The sequence below is a fragment of the Protopterus annectens genome, chromosome 2.part2, assembly GCF_019279795.1.
Source record: "Protopterus annectens isolate FY-2018-M chromosome 2.part2, PAN1.0, whole genome shotgun sequence".
Lineage (NCBI taxonomy): Eukaryota > Metazoa > Chordata > Ceratodontiformes > Protopteridae > Protopterus > Protopterus annectens.
Window position 1 is genome coordinate 695,694,339 of NC_056730.1, and position 21,375 is coordinate 695,715,713.

General features: G+C 43.1%; 1 protein-coding gene across 1 annotated transcript in view; it reads right to left on the bottom strand.

Moving 5' to 3' along the window:
• The window catches only part of DDRGK1 (DDRGK domain containing 1), a 924,827-nt gene that overhangs the window by 180,249 nt on the left and 723,203 nt on the right, over positions 1-21,375 (bottom strand). The window lies entirely within an intron of this gene.

A 21,375-nucleotide genomic window follows, 5' to 3' on the forward strand; every position in this document is an offset into this window, starting at 1 on the left:
ATTTGAAGATAAGAATGTACTGAAGGAGGAGGATACATGGGCAGACATGCTGAAATGCATGACAAATGAACCTCAGCAATGTAGTAAGATAGGCCATAGGATTGTGCCTCACACAAGTACTGTAAAACCAAAGAAACACTAGCCAGGAATGTGTATTGTTATATTGTTCACACCAACTAGAAAACATTTTCAATTTGCTTATATATAATTCTCTAGTAGGCTCTCTTATCTCAGTAAGTACCTGCTGCATGTCCGCAGCAAACAGGTGGTAAAAAAGTATTAAGACACTGTGATGATGTAAGGTAGTGCAACTGTGCCAGCAAAAGAAGGGCAGTGCATGTGTAAAATATGCCAGCATAGCCAGTTGGAGTTTTGTAAAGAATTTTATATAATTTGTATACCAAACTGATTTGTACAGCTGCTTGAGTTAAAAACATTAACAGTGGGTGCTGCTGGACAGAAAAGAAATAAGAAGTTATGTACTCACCATAACGTTCCATCTGAGTAGGTAAACTTCATTTGGCAGGAACCTATGGGTCTTCGGATCCATATCGGATCCGAGCCGGCAGTTTCCAACAGCTGAGATCAGAGCTCCAAGCTCCTCCCCCTACCCATAATCCTCTGCCATCCCTACCTGACCTCAGATCGAGTTTACCTAATGCAAGACCTGCACCAAATAGCAAGTCTATGATCTGACTTCGATACAATCAGATGACAAAGAGTAATACAAACATCCGATGGTCAGGGGGAAGGAGGGGGGGACGGTTGCTGCCAAATGAAGTTTACCTACTCAGATGGAACGTTATGGTGAGTACATAACTTCTTAATCTGAAGTAGTTAACTTCATTTGTGCATCAACCTATGGGACAGAGTCCCCAGCTACCTAAATCTTGGGAGGTCCTTATTGAAGGATGTTCCGGAGCACTGCAGAGCCAAAGGATGCTCTCCCCCTGGAGGCCAGATCCAACTTATAATGATTTATAAAGGTATGAGATGAAGCCCAAGTGGCTGCCGCAAATTTCATCCAATGAGACTCTAGAACGAAAGGCAGCAGAGGTGGAAATTGACCTAGTAGAATGGGCATGGACTCCTTGGGATGCGGGCCGGCCAGAACTTTCATATGCCAGTAGAATACACTATGAAATCCACCTGGACAGTGTGACTTTTGAAACTGATTTCCCAAAATTAGATTTAGCAAATGAAATAAACAGCTGGTCTGATTGCCTATGACCAGCTGTTCTTTGTAAGTAGAAACGTAGCTGCCTATGAACATCCGAGTGCAACTTGTATTCGCCTTTGTTTTGGTAATTGGGAAAAAAGACAGGTAAATTAATAGTTTGATTGATATTTGATTCGGAAGCAATCTTAGGAAGAAAAGAGGGATTGGTCCTGAGGGATACTCCGTCTTTATGAAAGGTCAAATACGGTGGCTTGGCGGAAAGGGCTTGAAGTTCAGAAACCCTTCTGGCCGAAGTGATAGCGACGAGAAAGGCTGTTTTCCAGGATAATAGTTTAAGATCTTTAAGATCCACTGAAGCTGCAGGCTCAAAGGGAGGAGCTGTCAAAGCCTGGAGTATGAGCACTAAATCCCAAGGAGGGACAACATCCTTCACCGGGGGTCTTAGTAGGAAGGTACCCTTCAAAAAGGCCTTACACAATCTGGTTGAGATGAAAGGGCCTAGGTCACTCTCCACATGATAATGTGAAATTGCTGCCAGCTGAACTCTGACCGTGGAAGAGCTGGCTCCTTGGTCAAAAAGTCCTGACAAAAAGTCTAACACTGCAGGCAACAGAGCCGTAAAGGGGTCTAAGCTTTGTTGCTCCGCCCAAACAGAGAACAGTTACCATTAGCGATCACAAAGCCTTCTAGTAGACGGCTTGTGGGCTGCCACTAAGATAGCTTTGACTGGGGAAGAGATACTGGGAGTCCTAGCTAAAAGTGGGACTGGAGCAACCAAGCCGTGAGCTTCAGATTGTCCAGATTCGGGATCAGAAGGTCTAACGGGTGCGAGATCAGATCCGGGATGGGATCCAGAATCCAGGGAGGATTCACTACATGAGACCGTAGATAAGGGAACCAAGCCTGATGAGGCCAGAATGGGGGCAATGAGGATTATTCTGCTCCCCAGCCGTCTGGCTTTCTGTAAGAACTTCAGCATTAGAGGAAGAGTAGGGTAAGCATAGAGGAGACCGGGCGGCCAAGCATGTACCAGAGCGTCTCGGGGGGATTTCCCGGGTGGGGGAATTAGAGCGAAGTAGTCGTTGCACTTCATGTTTGAGGGAGAAGCGAAAAGATCGCAACGAGGTTGACCCCATTTGGAGAATATTTGTTTCGCTACTTCGGGATTCAGAGACCACTTGTACGGCAAGAGAATCGTGCGACTCAGTTTGTCCACTAGGATGTTGGACCATCCCGGAATGTGCATCACTATGAGAAAGCAGTTGGTGGAGATCGCCCATTCCCACACTCTCATGGCCTCTCGGCAAAGTGGATAGGACCTGGTTCCCCCTTGTTTGTTGATATACCAGACTACCGACATGTTGTCCGTCTGGACCGCAATAGTCCCAACGGAAAGAAGGCTCTGAAGTGCTTGCAACACCAACAGCACCGCCCTCATCTCTAGGACATTGATATGCAGCGAGGTCTCCGTGCGGTCCCACGTGCCTTGGACTGTCCTGCCTACACAATGCCCCCCCCCATCCAAGGCGAGAGGCGTCCGTGGTCACCGTGGTTAGGGGATGGGGCATAGCAAAGGGCCGACCTTTGAGGAGGTCCAGGGACTGGAGCCACCACAGGAGGGCCTTCCTGCAAACCCTGCTGAGGTGAATGGGATGGTTTAGAGGGTAATGCAGGAAGGACCATTGGACTTGGAGGGTCCACTGCAGGACCCTCATGTGCAAGCGCGCCATGGACAGTAGGTTGATGGCAGCTGCCATCGACCCTAGGGCCCTCAGGACCAGAGCTGCTGAAGGAGCTGGGGATAGAAGAATGGCCCGCACATGGAGTCTCAGGGTTTGAAGTCGGTCCGAAGTCAAGAAGGCTAGGAGCCGGCGTGTGTCCAATCTGGCTCCGATGAAGTCTATGATTTGTGTCGGCAGAAGGGAAGATTTTTCTACATTGACTGTGATCCCCAGCCGGGGAGCTAGACGGAGGAAAGAGACCCTGGCCGCGCAGAGTAGATGCCTTGTGGGGGCGGTCAGGAGCCAGCCGTCCAGGTAGGGGAAGACCTGAATTCCCTGAAGTCTCAGGTGGGCCGCTATCACTGACAAAACCCTGGTAAACACCCTGGGGGCTGTGGTGAGACCAAAGGGAAGGACCCTGAATTGGTAATGGCTGGCTCCTAGCCGGAAGCGGAGGAACCTCCTGGAGTGTCTGTCCATCAAGATGTGGTAGTACGCATCCTTGAGGTCTATAGAGCACATCCAGTCGTTCTCCTGCAAGAGGGGGAGAATGGACTGAAGTGTGACCATCCGGAACTTTTCCTTGGTTACTGACAGGTTCAAGAGGGATAGATCGAGGATTAGCCTTAAGTCTCCCGTCTTTTTTGGCACCAAGAAGAACCTGGAGTAAAAGCCTGATCCGAACTGGTCTGGGGGGACGTGCTGAATGGCTCTTTTGCTTCTGGATTTTCCACAGCTGCGGCCTCCCTCTGATCGGGGGGGACATCAGGGAGGAATCTGGGATTGCGAGGGGGATGAAAAAACGGGATTTGGTAACCTCTGGATATGATACGAAGCACCCAGCGATCTGTCGTTATGAACTCCCAAGTTGCGAGGTGCCTCGAAAAATGCCCCCCTGACTGCCTCCAGAGTGGAGCAGTCTGGTAACCCCTCAGGGTTGCTGCGTGGGCCGATCAGAGAATGATTCTCTGGACCCAAAACTCCTCGGACCCCCTCTGCCCCTAGGGCGGCGTCCACCCTGTCCTCCTCTGCCTCGGAAGGACTGGGTGTCCGGAGCGTCACAGACTGTTGCGACTTCCGGAACCACATCTTCTTCTGTCCCTTTTGGTTCTTGGAGAAAGACCTCTGGGGAGCAGAGAAGCAGACTCTGACGGCAGACGTCTTCTCGTCCTTCTCGCTCTGGACTAAAGTTTCGCGTATGGTTTTGCCAAAGAGGGCAGAACCATCGAATGGGGCATTAGCGAACGAAACTTTAAAGGGTTCTGCGAAATCACAGTGGCGGAGCCACGCCTGTCGCCTCATGACGACACCCGCTCCACTAGCTCTAGTGGCTCTTTCCATAGCATGGGATAGTAGCCGCATAGAGGTATTAGAAACAGACCTTAGAGTGGGCATTCGGGCAGAGTACACCTGCTTGTCCTCCGCCGACATGGACTCCGGGGGCGACCCAGTGTACTCTTTAATAAGGTCTCGCTGGAGCCGTATGACATGTGCCATGTAGTTCAGTGACCTTACCGAGAAGGTAGCTGAACTGAAGACTCGCTTCCCAAGGCGATCCATCGCCCGAGACTCCTTGCTAGGAGGATGGACCGAGGGACTTTCTTGGGCCAGTTCCCTCTTGGTGGCTGCCGCCACCAACATGGCATCTACTGGGGATCCCTTACTCCAGTGCACTCTGTCGGAGGGGGGACTAAGTATCCTATCAGGTCTCTTCGGGACGGGCTCCACAGTGTCCGGCTCCTTTCATGCCCTGGTAGTGATCAGGTCTACCAGGGGATCGGCTGGAGGGGACACCCAAGAGGTAGACGGGCCTGCTTCAAACGCCGCCAGGAACACAGACTCGTCTGAGGTAGGCTTTGGGGTGGACCACCCTCCCCTTATTCTGAGCATCTCCATAATGTCTCCAAAGGAGACGTCTTCGGGGGGTGATCTTGGGGAGCCTTCCCCTTCCTCCAAATCTGTGTCCTCGGTCAAGGACTCAGAGGAGTCCAAGTACCTCCTTTTGCACTTGCGCTTGTGAGGGACCTCCTCAGGGGGGCTGTCTGAGGAGGCCTCACCAGGCTCATCATGTCCCAATAAGGGAACTACCTGGGATGTTAGAGCAGGCTGTCACTGGGGCCGGGTGATAGAAGTCAGAACCAACTGAGACGGAGTGCGGGGTGGAGCCGTAGCTGTGGCCGGGGGCCTGGAATCCCTCGACAGAGCCCTCTCCACCATGTCGAAAGCCGAAGGAGAGCTGCTCTGTCTGGGATCCGAGAGCAAACCCTCCCTCTGATCCGACGAGCGGATCGGGGCCGGAGCCGACTCTATCGGATCAGACGGGCCCGTATGCTCCGACCTGGACGGAGCCGAAGGCACACTGACACTCGGCTCAGTGGACTCCAAACCTGGGAAGCGGGTTGGAGAAGGAGTGATCGGGGCGAAAAAGGGGGTCGAGCTCCCCCCCAGAGGGGGGGGGGGAGAGGCAGGAGCACTCCCATCTGCAGATGGGCCTGGAGGAATCTTATCATCATCGGTCCAAATCTGCGTCCGTTAAGCTTTTGGTCGACCTAGAGGAGGCCACCGAGGAGGGTCGGGAGTGCTGCCTCGATGACCTCGAGGGAGACTGGGCCTCCTCCGGTCCCGGTGAGAAGCGAGGTGACCGGAGCCGGGAAGGAGAAGGCTCGGAGGTCTTGGAGGGAGAAGCTCGCTTAGCTGGCGGGGCCGATGTAGAGGCCTCGGCGCGCCGCTTGTGGTGCTTCTCCCTGCGCTTCTCTTTTCTGGCTTCCCTATCCTCCTGGCCCAAGGTGGGAGGTTGAGTCCCGGCCAGGGGAAGGGAAGCAGTTGTGGGTACTGTCGCGGCTGCGGCAGGCACCACGGGGGGACCGGAGGTCGGAGCCGAGTCCAGGGGCAGAAGTCCCACCAGAATCAACTTCGACTTCCGGTCCTTAAGTGCCCTGGGGTTGAACGCCACACAAATAGTGCAGCCAGAGGAGAGGTGTTCAACCCCAAGGCACAACACGCACCAAGTGTGAACATCCGCTGGGGATAACTTATGGCCACACTCGGTACATTTAGAAAAAAAGTCTTGCTAAGAAACAACCGACGCCTGAAACTCAAAGGTCAAGCTGCTGGCTTCAACCGTGGCAAACTAGATCTAGGGTCAGGTAGGGATGGCAGGGGATTATGGGTAGGGGGAGGAGCTTGGAGCTCGGATCTCAGCTGTTGGAAACTGCTGGCTCGGATCCGATATGGATCCGAAGACCCATAGGTTGATGCCCAAATGAAGTTAACTACTTCAGATTATACATTTATATCAGACTGTACCGTTGTAACTGAGAAAATGCGTATATGCTAATAGAGGATACTGGAAGGGAAGGGTTTAAGCTCAGCTCAGCTTACCTTAAGAAAAATAGCCAGAAATTAAATTACTTGGTTTAGGCTATAAGGATTTTATCTCACAGGCCTGAATGTAGCCAGAGACTCAACATCTGGGAAAGGCCTGAGCAAGGCCTGGGCTCTTATTGTCCTTAGTGGTGAACTAATTCCTACCCTGGGATGCCAGATAATAGCTGGTAAGGATGAAAGTATTGGAATTGTTTTACAGTCTCCAGATGTCTTAGCAGAGCTATAGGTGTGTACTTTGACCCATCTGTGTTAGATTCTAGCTCAGCTTCTAGTAGAGGGGGTAGTGTGGGAACCACATAATTGGGTAAACCAGACGTAATGTCATTCTACAGCCAGCACTGAAATTATTTTAGATATTAGTAAGAGATGTGATAGTGACACTCAGCACTCTGTTACTGGAACTGACACGACACTCATCCACTTCATCTTACCTTGCTTAAGTAACCAGGGAATCGCAATTCTTCAGTCAGTTAGGAAAATAGTGAGATTAGTTAAAAGCATTGTTTTTCTGCATCTGTCTGAATTTTTCCAGCTGTGTTGTTTTGAGATTTCCTGTGAATTGAAACTCTGGCGTTTACTGTAGATATTCAGTATTTTCATGTTTTCTACTTTGTTATTAAATGTATCTAAACCTTTCATTGTGGCTGGTCTTTTAGAAGACAGTTTAACCATGGAGTGTAACTGCATTTATTTGGTGGCACTGTGGGCTTCATGCTCCTGAAAGTCTTGCTGCTTGGTTAACATTACGATTTGCATAGTATTAATTTTACTGAGAGTAATTGCATACCCTCGTAACAGGCTTAAAATAGCTGGCTGGTGGCAGTGAATCTACCTTATAGTATGGCAGAGGGGGCATAGCTGGTAAATCTGTGCCAGCCTTTCCCAGGTGTGTGTGTGTGTGTGTGTGTGTGTGTGTGTGTGTGTGTGTATGTGTGTGTGTGTGTGTGTGTGTGTGTGCATGCGCGTTTGTGTGTGTGCGTGTGAAAATCACATCCCAAAGACTGTATGTCAGCTACTTCGAACAGGGACACAGAGCACTGATGTCTGCAGAGAGAAAGGTGAAGTCTTATCTGGGGCCTGGAGCAGGAAGTCCAGCCTCAGGACAGGGTGTGCTCCCTATGTGCTCTTAAGGGAAATTGTGCTTGGTGCAGACAGCTGCATCTGAAAATACTGTGTGTATCCATTTTCGTTCTACGAGAACGTCCCCCACCACTGTCACTGGTGAGGATTGAGGTTTCTTGATTACTGGCCCAGGAGAAGGACGTCACAAGCCTTATCATCCAAGCCTTCAACTGAAGTTATTTGGGATCAGGATGTATCAAACGCCATTGTTCTTGTGTGAGCAGATCCATTTGGTAACTGCCCCTAGCCAGTTCCAAAAGAAGGGATAGTTGCTGTTGCCTGGACCAAGAGGGAGTTATCACAATGATCTTGGGGGATTCCTTCTGAATCTTCAGAAGTACCCTAGGTATCAATGAAATGGGGAGAAAAACATACAGGAGCATTCCTGTCGAAGGAAAAGAAAAGACATCCATCTTCCAGGCCTTCTTGCATGGAGACCAGGAGCATAATTTTGCCAGTTGATTGTTCAGAAAGGAGGCAAAGTTCTACTTGAACTCCACACAGACCACACCTCTCAGCTTCTTCAACAAATCTGGACAAAGCCTAAAATAATGGGGGGATAAAGACCCAAATAGGGACAGATTTTAATTATTGCTCTTATAAACTTAGAAAGTTGTCAGAATTATATGATTTGTGTTAGCATGTATTTTCTGAAGGATATGAAGTGTGAAACTCAAATGTATGTTATTATTTTTAAAGTGAGACTGTGCTGAAAGCTATATTCCAAAACATGTTAAGTCTGCATAGTGGGGCAAGAGCTAATTCACCCTTCCTTATTGATGCAGCACATCGCTGTGGTATTTTCTGTAACCACCTGAAGAAGGTCTTGGGGACCACTGAGTGCCCTGATAAGAGTGAGCATTCCTTGAAGTTTATGTGCTTTTGTCTGTCTTTCTTGTTTATGATATCCGATACTTTTTATCATTTTGAAACTGCTCCCCAAACAATGTCCTAAAAGTCTCTGGTGACTGACTGCTATGGTGTAGGGAAGGAGAAGGGAGACCTGAATTTAGGGATATCTGATGTCTACATCAAGTGTTTTCTCTTCTGACAAATCCCAGAAATGGAATTTGTAAAGAAAACTGCTGCTGGTACCATAGGGACTTGTATCTTTCTCATGTGAAAACTTGACAGTGGTATCATGAGAATCACAGATGTCATGAGAACCAGAATCCTGAAGTATTTACTTGCAGTGACTGAAGTTTGAGAAGAAAACCCTTGAAACAGATCTAGATATAGATCTATTTTTTTCTTGCAAAAGAAAATCTTTTTTGTACTGCAGTGTCTAGCAGACATCGCAGATACACAATCCTGTGTGATAGAGTCAAAAAAGAGGTTTACATGTTCTATTGGAATCCCAGCTTGTATAAGACATCTCAGCCAGGAGAGAGAGAGACAGACAGACAGACAGACAGAGAGATTTCTGACACTTTGAAAGACTCTGCAAAGAAAAGCAAGTCATCTAAAAATGGAAAAATGTGGATAAGCTGTAGCTTGCAATGAGCTATAACTGGAGCTAGACGCTCTGTAAACACTCTCACAAAAAGTGGACAGTCAAAAGGATACGGTAGAGAAAGGATAATGATATCGAGATGCACAAAGCCGTAAGAAATGCCAAAAGCTTGGATGAATAGGTATGTGAAGCATCTTTTGAATCTAGTGTTAGCAAAAAAAAAAAAAAAACGAAAATGGGGAAGAAATATTTATTGTATAAGCCCCATACCTCCTCGACACAGTACTAGTGGCCATAGCCCCAGAAGACACATCTATGTAATCATAAACTTACTTTAAACAAAGAGTTGAAACCTGTGAAATAGAAGAAATGTAACCACTCAAAGCAGATTTTTCTAAACAAGAAAGAACTGCAGATAAACTTTCTCATACCTTCACAATTAGAATAAACTTTTGCATATCAGACTGACAATTCAAAAGTCTAAAAATCAAAGTTGCAGAAGAATACTTTTTTTCTCGTACTTATCAATTATTTTACCATCCTTGTCAGAAAGGGAAAATGGGATTAACAAAATGTTTAGCAGCAGCTGGATTAACTAAAGCTATAGTTGCTAGGTCAGCTTTGGAAGGAGAGTATAAAACCTTGCAAGACTAAGGAACTTTATACGACCTATCGGCTTTTTTAGGAGCAACAGGCTGACCATCAGTGAAACTGCATGCAGTGACACACACACATAGCCTCCAATGTTGACTGCACAGGAAGGATGGGAGAAACTGAAAATTCCATTTGTCAGTAGTGTGGCTAGGGCACAAAGTGTTGGGGGGGGGGGCACAATGAGCCAATCCCGATCACTTTTTAATGCAAAACCAGCTTTTAAAAGCACTTCATTTATGGTCTAAACTGTAGTTTGCTACAGTTTAAAAGTAAAAAATTAACTAAAACTTGAGCGCTGTACTGCTCTGTGCAGGCAGGGTATAAATGCAGCAAGCAGTTTGCTATGGTTTAAACAGAAGATTTTTTTTTTTAAATACTAGTACCTTAGCACTCCTTGCAGGCAGAGTATAAACTGTAGCAACTGTTTCATAGCAGGGCACAGAAACAGGACCTGAAAGGGGGTGGGTCACGCAGCTGCCACCTGGTTGGTGTGTCAGTAGAAGGAACATCCATTGATGATACAAAAAAACAAAGGAAGAGCTGGAGGGGGGGGGGGGGTTGTGTATCTAACTGTGATAAGCCATTCACTTACAATGTAGCAGCTTATTACAGTAAAATACTTTTTTTTCTCTTCACTTGAAGAGCTAAGGGGAAGGGGTGCTAGTTTACAGTACCTACCTTCTGTCCAGATTCAGAAACCTTGAAGCTCTTCAGGAAAAGATGAATCCCTCTTTTTTTTTACCAGAAACTATGTTATAGAAGCCAGACCTAATAAAGTATTCTTGTCCATACAGATATGAGGAGGAGTATATAAAAGTTGTTTTATCTACTCCTCCTTATATCTGTATGGACAAGAATACTTTATTAGGAGGAGTAGATAAAAGTTTAGTTTTCTCTTTCTTTCTGACAGGAAATTTGGGGCAAATGGATTTATCAATGGCAATAGCTTCTTCAGGGACAGGCAAACATACTGGCTGAACAGATGAGTCTTTCCTTCCCCTTCTACCAAGACTGACAACAGTAGCTCTCCCTTGCCCACTGTGGGGATCACAACAGGCACAGAGGACGTGGCTACCCCCCCCCCCCCACCTGGTTCATAGTGGCTATAAGTGCTACATCAGAGGAGTGATCCAGGGAAAATTGATGAGTGGTCTGTGAAACCAGCTTTGGTCAAAGCAGATGCAAAAACCTGCAGCTGAGGCAAATTGCTAGCCTGCTGTGGTGGCAATGGCTATTTAACCAGCTTTTTCTTTTGATGGCTGGAAGAAGGACCACCCAAAATGAACTTATCTCCTCAGTAATGGAATAGCACCAAGAAAGCTCTGAAGGGCTTGGTGCCCAAACAGGTGTTTTAGACAGTACAGCTCAAGCTGTTTAACAGTTTGGGCATGTGAAAGGTGACCTGGAGCTTTGGAAGCTGGCTGGCTGTTATATGCTTGTCAGGATATAACCCTTTTGTTTTAGAAATAATAATTACTCTTCTTCTTTACTTTATGTCATAAGGTGATGCTGAACAGTCCAGATCTAATTTTAAGAAGCTTTCCTATAGACACATATGTGCAATGGAATAACAGTAACAAGTTTAATACCAGCTTCCCCCATTGGCGATATGAGGACAATAAGGACTTAAGAGAAACCGTTTATTCAGTGCAGGAACTGGCATTCTGTAGATTATTAATAAGGAACAAAATTCTAATCCAGTATGCTGCTTATTCATATATAAACTACATAAAAAATAATGAATGTGATTATTCATACAGTGATTGTAAATAATGGTCTGAGAATTATGCACAACAGTCTGGTGTAGCTCAAGCATTATGTATAACACCTGGTGCAAGTGCAGAAAGACAGTGTTCTGTCACACTTGCAAAACTTGATACTGAAAATTCAGTTACAATATACTTCAGCTACAACATTAAAATAGCAAAATATGAAACTCACTGTTTCTGTTTTAAACTGCTCTTGTAGAAGGTACAAAAACCTCTGCACCCCCAACTAACTAACTATATATATTAACTTTGTGATTGCAACACCTCAGACATGGAGAATATATATCAATGAACTGTACCCCTCAAGACTTCCCTAAATTTGCTCAATAGTCTCATCATTCTGAAAATCTCAATTATAATCCTTGTAATTATTACAGATGCCAAAGTCATAACTACATCTAAAAGGATAAAACTGTGCTTCCAAGGGATGGCAGAGCAGCTCCCACTAACTCTGCATATCCTAGTATGTAAATAAACTAAGTGTATGTAATTAAACTAAAGGAAGAACCAAGGGTGGGGCATAAAGCCCATTAGAAAAGGAAACTGCCTAATAGCGACTGTAAAAGAGGATAAGCAAAAATTTAGAAATACTAAATAAACGATAAGCAGAATTGGAAGTAAAGAGTGTAAGAAGGAGAGGGTGATTTGTGACAGGCTGTAAAATCCTCACTTTATAAATGGGAAATAACTTTTCAGGAAACAATGGAGGAAGAGGTAAAGATCAAAATATGAAATCTATCACTTTTATTTTTTTTTTCAAACGTTACTGACTTACAGAGGATATAAAAAGTGTACACACCCCTGTTAAAATAGCAGGTTTTTGTGATATAAAATATGAGACCACAATAAATAATTTCAAAACTTTTCTTGCCTTTAATGTGACCTATAACCTGTACAATTCAGTTGAAAAACAAATATGTTAGGGGAAAAATAAAAAAAATGTACAATAAGCTGGTTGCATGTGTGTGCACACCCTTAAACTAATACTTTGTTGAAGCACCTTTTGATTTAATTACAGCATTCAGTCTTCTTGGGTACACATCTGCCAAAGAGACTCATTAACCCCAAATAAAGTTCAGCTGTCCTAGTAGGAATTTCCTGATATTTACTCAGTTGCCTGCTACGGCAAAAGCCATGGTTCGCAGACAGCTTACAAAGCATCAAAGGGATCTCATTGTTTAAATGTATCAGTCAGGAGATGGCACAAAAAAAAAATTCCACGGCATTGGATATACCATGGAACACAGTGAAGATAGTCATCAAAAAATGGAGAAAATATGGGACAACAGTGACGCTGCAAGAGCTGGAAGTCCTTCAAAAACTGATGAAAAGATGAGATGAACACTGGTCAAGAAGGCTGCCAAGAGACCTACAGCAACACTGAAGGAGCTGCAGGAATTTCTGGCAAGTACGGGTTGTGTACTACATGTGACAACAATCTCCCGTATTCTCCATATGTCTGGACTGTGGGGTAGGGTTGCAAGATGGAAGCCTTTTCTTACACACAAAAAAAATCCAGGCCCATGTAAAATTTGCAAAACATTACACCAAGTCTCCCAAAAGCATGTGGGAAAATGTGTTATGGTCTGATGAGACCAAGGTTGAACTTTTTGACCACAATTCCAAAAGGTATGTTTGGCACAAAAACAAAACTTTGCATCACCAAAAGAACACCATCCCCAAGGTGAAGTATGGTGGTGGCAGTATCATGCCTTGAGACTGCGTTTCTTCAGCTGGAACTGGGCCTTAGTCAAGGTGGAAGGAATTGTGAACAGTTCCAAATTCCACTCACTTTTGGGCCAAAACCTTCAGGCGTCTGCTAGAAAGCTGAAGATGAAGAGGAATTTCACCTTTCAACCTACCGTTTGGCTAGGCTTATATAGGCCCTAGGGCCAATAGCCTAGTATCTACCTATGAACATGACAATGACACCGAGCATACATCCAAATCATCAAAAAAATGGCTTCACCAGAAGAAAATTAAAGTTTTGCAATGGCCCAGCCAGTGCCCAGACCTAAATCCAATAGGAAATCTGACAGATTTGGAGTGCTTTTGCAAGGACGAGCGGGCAAATACTGCCAAGTCAACATGTGCCATGCTGATAGACTCCTATCCAAGAAGACTGAATGCTGTAATTAAATCAAAAGGTGCTTCAATAAAGTATTAGTTTAAGGGTGTGCACATTTATGCAACCAGCTTATTGTACGTTTTTTATTTTTTATATTTTTCCCCCAAACAGATTTGTTTGAATTGTACAGGTTATAGGTCACATTAAAGGTGGGAAAATTTTTGAGATGATTTATTGTGGTTTCATTTTTTTATATCATAAACACCTGGCATTTTAACAGGTGTGTGTACACTTTTTATATCCACTGTACAGGTATGCAAAGGATAGGAAAAGGGATACAGAAAATGAATAAAAGATGTGTGTTCATGTTTCTTCCTGCACATCACCTGTACATATCTTAACAGAGTAAAAGATTATTTATGCAAAAGTACTCATAAAAAGTATAAGGCACACAAGGCAAACATGGGCTTATGTGAACCACATGTGTAAGTCTGGTAAAAACAGTCAATGATCACACACTATACAGAGAGCAAGTCTCGACCTCAGCATGCCGTCTACAGTTTGTTGCATGTATTGCTATTTTGTTAACCACTCTGCCTGCCAAGGTAAAAATTTAGGTGTTTGAGTATACTTAGGAAAGTAAGAAGCTTGCAAAAGTAAGCATCACCCCTCTGGGGTTACAGGTCATGTATTTCTGAAACTACAAAAAAACAGCATGTACATCCTTGCCTACTTCTGAGGACTATGTTGTCATACTTCTTGGTAAATGAAAAAATCAGATACTGTAAAAATACAGCTTCTCTCTAACCTGGCATTTTTTCAGCAAGGTGTGTGCCCTGCATCACTGTATGTCATATGTCATACTAGGACAGTAACGTATCTCTCGTCCACAAACGCACTCCAAACAATAAGCAAGCAAACTTCTTGCAAATCCAGAAAAAACAAACATTTTGATACATATACAGTCTCCATTTGATCTATAAGTATATACTTTTTTGACATATACAAAAGTCTAACAGCAGCCCCCCCAGACAGAGGAGAGCTGTCAAATGCATAGGAAGATGGAGGGTAATTATGACCAATCAAGGGGGTCTTTTTATACAGTAACTAAAAAAGTAAGGTCGGTCAGAGTCAGTAAAGAGTCAGGCCTACTTAGCTGCTGAGGTGTTGTTGGAAGTCTTTTCTAAGATCAGATCGAAGTGTGTCTATATGATTAGTAGTGGCTGCCTGTTTGGAAGCCTTCAGAAGACCATCCCTAAGCTACACCTTGCAGACAAGGCCATCTTTATTTAGCTAACATGGTGGGATACTTCCATAATTAAGCAGCGCTGTGTGTTGGGTACTGTAGACCAAAACTAGTCTCAGTTAATGTCATGGGTTTGGTTCAGGTGGATGACACTGAGACAAGAAGCACGGCAGCATCCACAGAGGGCAGCACTAGAGGCCTTGGTAAAAGTAAATAATGGGACCAGTGGCTGCAAAAGTGCCCCTGTAGATGCAACACCTTCAGACCTAGACAACCACAGTGAACATCTGGTTATGTGATTTCTCTCTCCTTTTCTTTCTAGGTATGTTTATCCTTTTAAATGCAGTTTTTTTTTTCAGAACGTCCATGCTGCTTGGTATCTGCAGTTGAGGTGAACATCTTAACTAGGGCCACTAGTCACTTTTTATCCTGGTAGCCTTGTAGTGCGAGTTCTCATCTCCTTATTGTCTTTCAGCTTAATGTCAAGGCAGATGAAAACTTTCAAATATCATGTTCTGGACTGTAGTAGTATAAATACTATCATGGCAGTCCCTATGGAAAATCTACTTCCTACAACCACACCAGTTTTCTTTCACTGGGGTAGATATACCCTGCAGGCCTCAGTATGTCAGAATATAGACCATGGTATCTTAACACAAAGTACTTTTCACTAATATCAGAATTATAATAAAATATCCTCAAAGTGGTACTTAAGCTTAGTCTGAAATGTCTTTTAGCTTATGCAAATGGCAGACTGACAAAATCTCTTTCTTTCTAAGCAATGTGCACCAATGTTCATAGTATGCAAGAACTAAAGGTGGCACAGGTGGACAGTTCCATTTTACCAGGATGTGTCTATGTTCACAAGAAGGCAGTGTAAGCATGAAGGGGGAAGATTGCTCAACTATTATAAGTCAGGTCTAATGCTCGACTCGGTCTGTAGCAAAGATTATTTTGCTTACAAGAACATCTCTGAGTTTATTACAAAGTTTAACTGCTCATTTATAAATCGGTAAAATTAAGCTGGAAAAAAAAAGTCAGATAGCATAAGGTAGGTCTGCCCAGTAACAATCGAAAGAATTAGGAAATGGTTCTGTAAAACAGATCCACCACTGATAGGTAAACCTCTGATGTATGCCCAACTGAAGTTCCCTTATCCCTCATTCGAAATTTTCTCCTCCCTTTCCTTTACTCTTTTATGAGCAAATATATAAATATGAGAAGACATCCAAGACAGAAAAACTGGCATTGATACTCCAAAAAAGTTTTCACGAAAATCAGTGAACTGCAGCCAAGTTTTAGTTGGTATGCAAATGAGTAGTACAGTACACACATTAGCTTACTGTGTGACCTTTTCTACATGAGAGGCATCTAACCAGTCTTGACATCAGACAGAGAACAATGAAAGCTTTAATAACATTTGGCACACTCAGACACTTTTTGACATTTATCTACAGACCAAACACATGAGTGGGTGAATGCTTTATCTTTTGATATACATAAGCCCCTCAGAAACAACCTATAAATCGCACAGTTATATGGATAAAAAAAAAATCACATTATGAAAAACTTTTCTACTTGCCTTAGTTTACAGTTACCATCAGTTATAAAAATTTATCTGAAGTATAGTTTGATTTAATGTCAATTGAATGCTACTACCAGTTTGCTGTTAAGCTTTAAAAAGCTGTAATAGATACATCTCCAAATGTGGACAGCAAGTAACTACATTGGCCTACAGTGACACCTCATCTACATTTTATTTGTGGTTTTAACATATTAAAACATATCACTACATGTGTTATTTGCAGTTTTAGCAATTACGTTTTACACCCACTTTTGTCTGCTTAGCCATCTTCTGGATTAACATCTTCGCTGCCACTGGTCCACATTCAGTCAATCATACCAATATCAATTCTAACCATGTAAATGTTCCAAAGTGACATTCCATTTCCAGTGGCTATCAGCCGGCCACCAAAGACACAGCAAAACTCCAATCCACACCAGTACTCAAATGTTTGTCATAAAAATGCTAATGGGTTATGTAGTGGCCACTCAGGGGCTAGATGCAATATTGAATAACACACAACAGGCAACAACTACTATTGTCAGCATCGTCATATGTATGTCAGTTGATAAAAATCAACAATTTCTTGTATCAACTTTCCCATCCAAGGCTCTACCCCTACATAAGAACACAAATGCTAGGCAAGTGATCAGAGGGATCATTTAGATGCATAGCCATATACAACATTAAGTAGACAAAATTTCCCACCCTTGTCAAGCACTTAATACCTCAAAAATCAAGCGCGGCCTTAGAGGACACAAGCCTGATGTAAATTTGTGTCTACCTATCCAGTTAAAGGGTAGTCTTAAAGATAGCCAAAAAAATACTTTGCAACTATAGATTAAACAACTTGTCTATAGGCTGGGATACACTGTTAGGAACCTATTCCTTCAAGTCTTGTTCATGTTTTGATGTAGAGGTACTGTTTGGTGAAGTAATAGATTGTCAGATAGGACTGGGTATTTTATAGCTTAAAAAGCTAGACACAGTCATCATGGAGCAACTGATAGGCTACAAAGTGTAAGGAGAGCTGTGTTAATCTTTCTGAACAGTTGAAGGATTTAAGATCATTAATTTTCTTGGGTACAAATTTTTGAGGGCCCTTTCATTTGACCAATTTGCATGGATTTGTATATACACCAAAGAAGCCACTATATTAGATGATGGGTCTGATAACAGAAGAAAACTGAGTTAGGATGACCTCTTTGGTTCTTGAAGATATTCCCTTGGTAATTAACTGGGCCAAATATAAGGCTTTCCTGACTTTGGTGGAAACGTGATGAACGACTGAGAAACAGTTATGCACTTAATACCCTGGTTGCTTATTACTATCTCTGTGTGAAGAGCAGTACAATTACAACATCTGAAGTGAAACAACTTTTTTGCCAAACACTACTAAACTGTACTATTTTGCAATCAACTTTAGACAGTTTTTAGTACACCAGGTATGTCCCTATTGTCACTCTTGCTAGAGCTACTTAGTATCAGTGGTGAGCGGCTAACAGAATTCAACTTGCAGTCATCAGCAAATGTGGTCAAACATACTTCTAGGACACAAAACAAATGAAGCAGGAGAGGGCCTTAGCATGGTCTCATTTGTTGATGCAGTAAGCACAACTAGGCTTGACAGAGAAGATGACCAATTTGTGGTCAGATTTAACCATGGATGAGGAGACATGGTGTGGGGTAGAGACGAGGTCTAAATTAGTAAGGTATGTTAGAGCCTCTAGTTGGTGGTTTTACAATTTGCTCCAATGCACTGGTATTAACAAAACCATTACAATTTTACATTCAATGGATCATAGGAGGTATAAGGCAACTGTGCCAAAAGTCCATTACTGCCTTGCTAATACTCACCCTTAGGTCTTTTCTCCCCTTTCAAATGGCTAGTTATATTAATAGTGAATTAATGAATCCCACTCTAACTGTCTAGCATCATTTTAAAGGTAGACAGTGTGTCACACTGCTTAACGTGGTGAAGAAGTTTGTTCCAGAGAAGAGGTAGGTACAGTATGACAAATCTATCCCTCTACTTTGTCTTATTTATTTGTTGGAGTAGATTTAGACCTGTAGTCCTAGTGTCAAGTAGGACTGGTTGATTTTTGGAGGTGTATGAACAAGGCAGAGATCAACCATAGGGAATCTACATGACACTGAATATAGAGGTATAGCGTCCAGTCTTTCCTGGTATGTCAGGTCCTAAGTCCATAACCTTTATCCTTAAAAGTCTTCCCCTTTGTTTTTTCCCATTGCTTAACATGCTTAGTAAGGTACATCCCAAAGGGACAGTTGAACTCAATGAGGAGTCTAATCATAAGTGTGGACTTCTTTTGATCTACAAGAAGATACATTTTACTATAAGCTGTGCAAGGTTAAAATTTCCTAACCACCATTGTGACATAATGGCCAAACTTTACAAGATATCCCCCAAGTCTCAAACTATCTTTTTGTTTTGAAGTGGTGTATTATCTGTACTATACGCTGGAACTAGGGGTTGCTTACCTAATGGTAGAATGTTATTCATTTTACCTTTTTGTTTGAACCCATTTTTGTACATTAGCTGCTAACAAGTGTAAGCCGCTTCTGGAGTGTCTGTATGCCAGAGGGGGACTTGACGATGACTCTCAGTACACAGTCATCAGCAAACTTTGTTAACCAGAGATCCTCATTTGACATATGGAAATCTGAGAAATAGATACTAAACAGCATAGGTCCCAGCACAGATCTTTGAGGAACTCCACTGGTCAACTTCATACTCTTGGAGGATGCAGCTACCTACTCTTACTGAGTCCTGCCCTTAAGTCAGTTGTCTATCCACAAAATCATAGGTTCATAAGTACTGGGCTCGCTACCCTTGTGGGCCATTTTAAGCCTAGCCAATTTCCCAAAGGTGAGAATCACACTACATACCTTGTGTCTATTAGGAAAGCACCTTAACCAATAAGCCAATCCTCAACCACATATGAATCTATTTGTAGCTTCTTCAGCTTGTTCATCATATTTGCATGTGGTATGGTATCAAATTCCTTGGTAAGGTCAAATATGCTGTATGAACACCTTCCTGATAGTCTGCAGCTTGAGTAATCCTCTCAAAGAAATTCATTAGATTAAGCAGACAAGCTCTACCCTTGACAAACAAAAAATTATGGGGATTGAGTCCGATAAGATTTTTGATATGATTAGTTAATTAGGTCAGTTATAAGTTCTATGGCTTTGCAAAAAAAAAAAAAAAAAACTCATTAGACTGATAGGTCTATAATTTCCTAGGGTCAATGGGTGGGCCACCCTTGTGTAGTAGCATCTCAATAGCTATAGACCACACCTGTGGGACACAGTCACGTTGCTAAATTCAGGTTAAAGAGGTTGAAGAGTGCATCCACCAGTGCTTGCTTAGTGCTATTAATTAGGCAACTGGATATGCTGTCAGTGTGCCAACAACATTTACAACTAGGGATAATGTTATATAGCCAATTTGTAATCCAGTGGACAACACAAGGGTTTACATTAAGTTTGTCCAATTTTTCAATAATTCCAGCATGGGGACTAGTATCAAACACCTTGGCCAGGTCAGGATAAGCATTGTAGACAGTGTGACCACTCTTCACAGCCTCTGTAACTTTTTCAAGGGAGCCAACTAGGTTCAAGAGGTAGGACCCTCCCCTTCACAAGACCAAAATGAGTGGGGTCTAGTTCGGCTAAGTTGCCTACACCTGTATAAATGAGCCCTACTATGATGCATTCAATGGCTTTGCATACAAAACTGGAGAGGCTGAAGGCCCTATAATTACGTGGGTCTGCACAGGGTCACCCTTGTGTAGGGGTGTCACAATGCCTATTCTCCTGGCATCAGGCAACAATCCTGTAAACAGGCTGAGACTGAACAGTAAGCCAAAGCTCATATAGTGCATACTTGTCATGGATGGGAATGCAACCTGGTATGTTGGCTGGTCCCATGGAAGCACTATTTCTAGCCTTTGAAAAGGATTCTAAGACTTGCTCCACGGTGATTTCAGGGGACACTAAATTTTTCAGGGATAATGGCAACAACGACAGTAGGTAGGGTAAAGGTAGCACTAAATGTGTCTGCAAATATATTAGCTTTATCTTTGCGATCAGAGTGTGTGATATTATTAGGGATGTGCTGCATTGTTAAACATTATTCCTTAAATTTCTAGCATAGCTGAAAAAAGACTTGCAGTTTCTTTTGGTATCTGTGGCAACCTTAACTTCATATTCTGTTTTATATTTTCTAATTGTAGTCTTAACTCATTACATCTTTGTGACGCCTCCAGGTGCATATGCAGTTAACTCCTACTGACACCTCTAGGCATTAAATATTGCTCGTTCATACTTGCATCAATAATTCCAAAACCATGCTACGTACAAAGTTTTAAAATATTTCATCTTAAAGCTTACACAATAGCAAACAAGTGCATTAATATTCAACGTCTATCTAGTACAGGTAAATAGATATTAATGGTTGTTTTTATGATATTAATTTACATAGATATAAATTTTCACATTTTTCTAAATCTCAACAACTACTAAAACAGTTTGTGCTGAAGAGTTTGCCATTTACACTTCTTTCATAATCCCTATGGTTTCAGAGATACGAACATTTGTTTGAAATGTAAGGACAATCTGATTCTGTCAAAAGGCTGAGGCTCTGCCTATTGGAAGTTATAGTGCGAACTTCCTGCGCTCCATTGGAGTTAATGAGTTAAGTTCCTTGCTGGCATGTTTCAGTACTGACTTGAGTTAGAACGATGGGAATTTCTGGCAACTTTTCATCATTTACCTTTTGCTATTCAATTCATTAATATAGGAGCTCTACACCAAAGAGATTTATTCCTGAATTAGCCATTATATTTATGGCAGATGGATACTGACTTTTCTGTGCAGCTGTTTAGGTGCTGACAAAAGTTGAAGTTAATGCAGCAGCTCTCGCAGTGGAATCTACTTGCAAGATTGTTGGGAATTTTACATGTCCCTTCTGTAAACTGAAGTAGGTTTGTCCTGGAGGAGTCCCTAAAATGGCCTCATTTGTTGATGGGGTAGTACAGCTAGGCCTAGCAAAGATGACTACCAATTTGTGGTCAGATTTAACCAGGGATTAGGAGACGCAGTGTGGGGTACTGGTAGGAACTAGGTTGGTAAGGATAGTGGGTAGTTTTACAATTTGCCTCAGCACACTGGCATTAAAATCTAAGA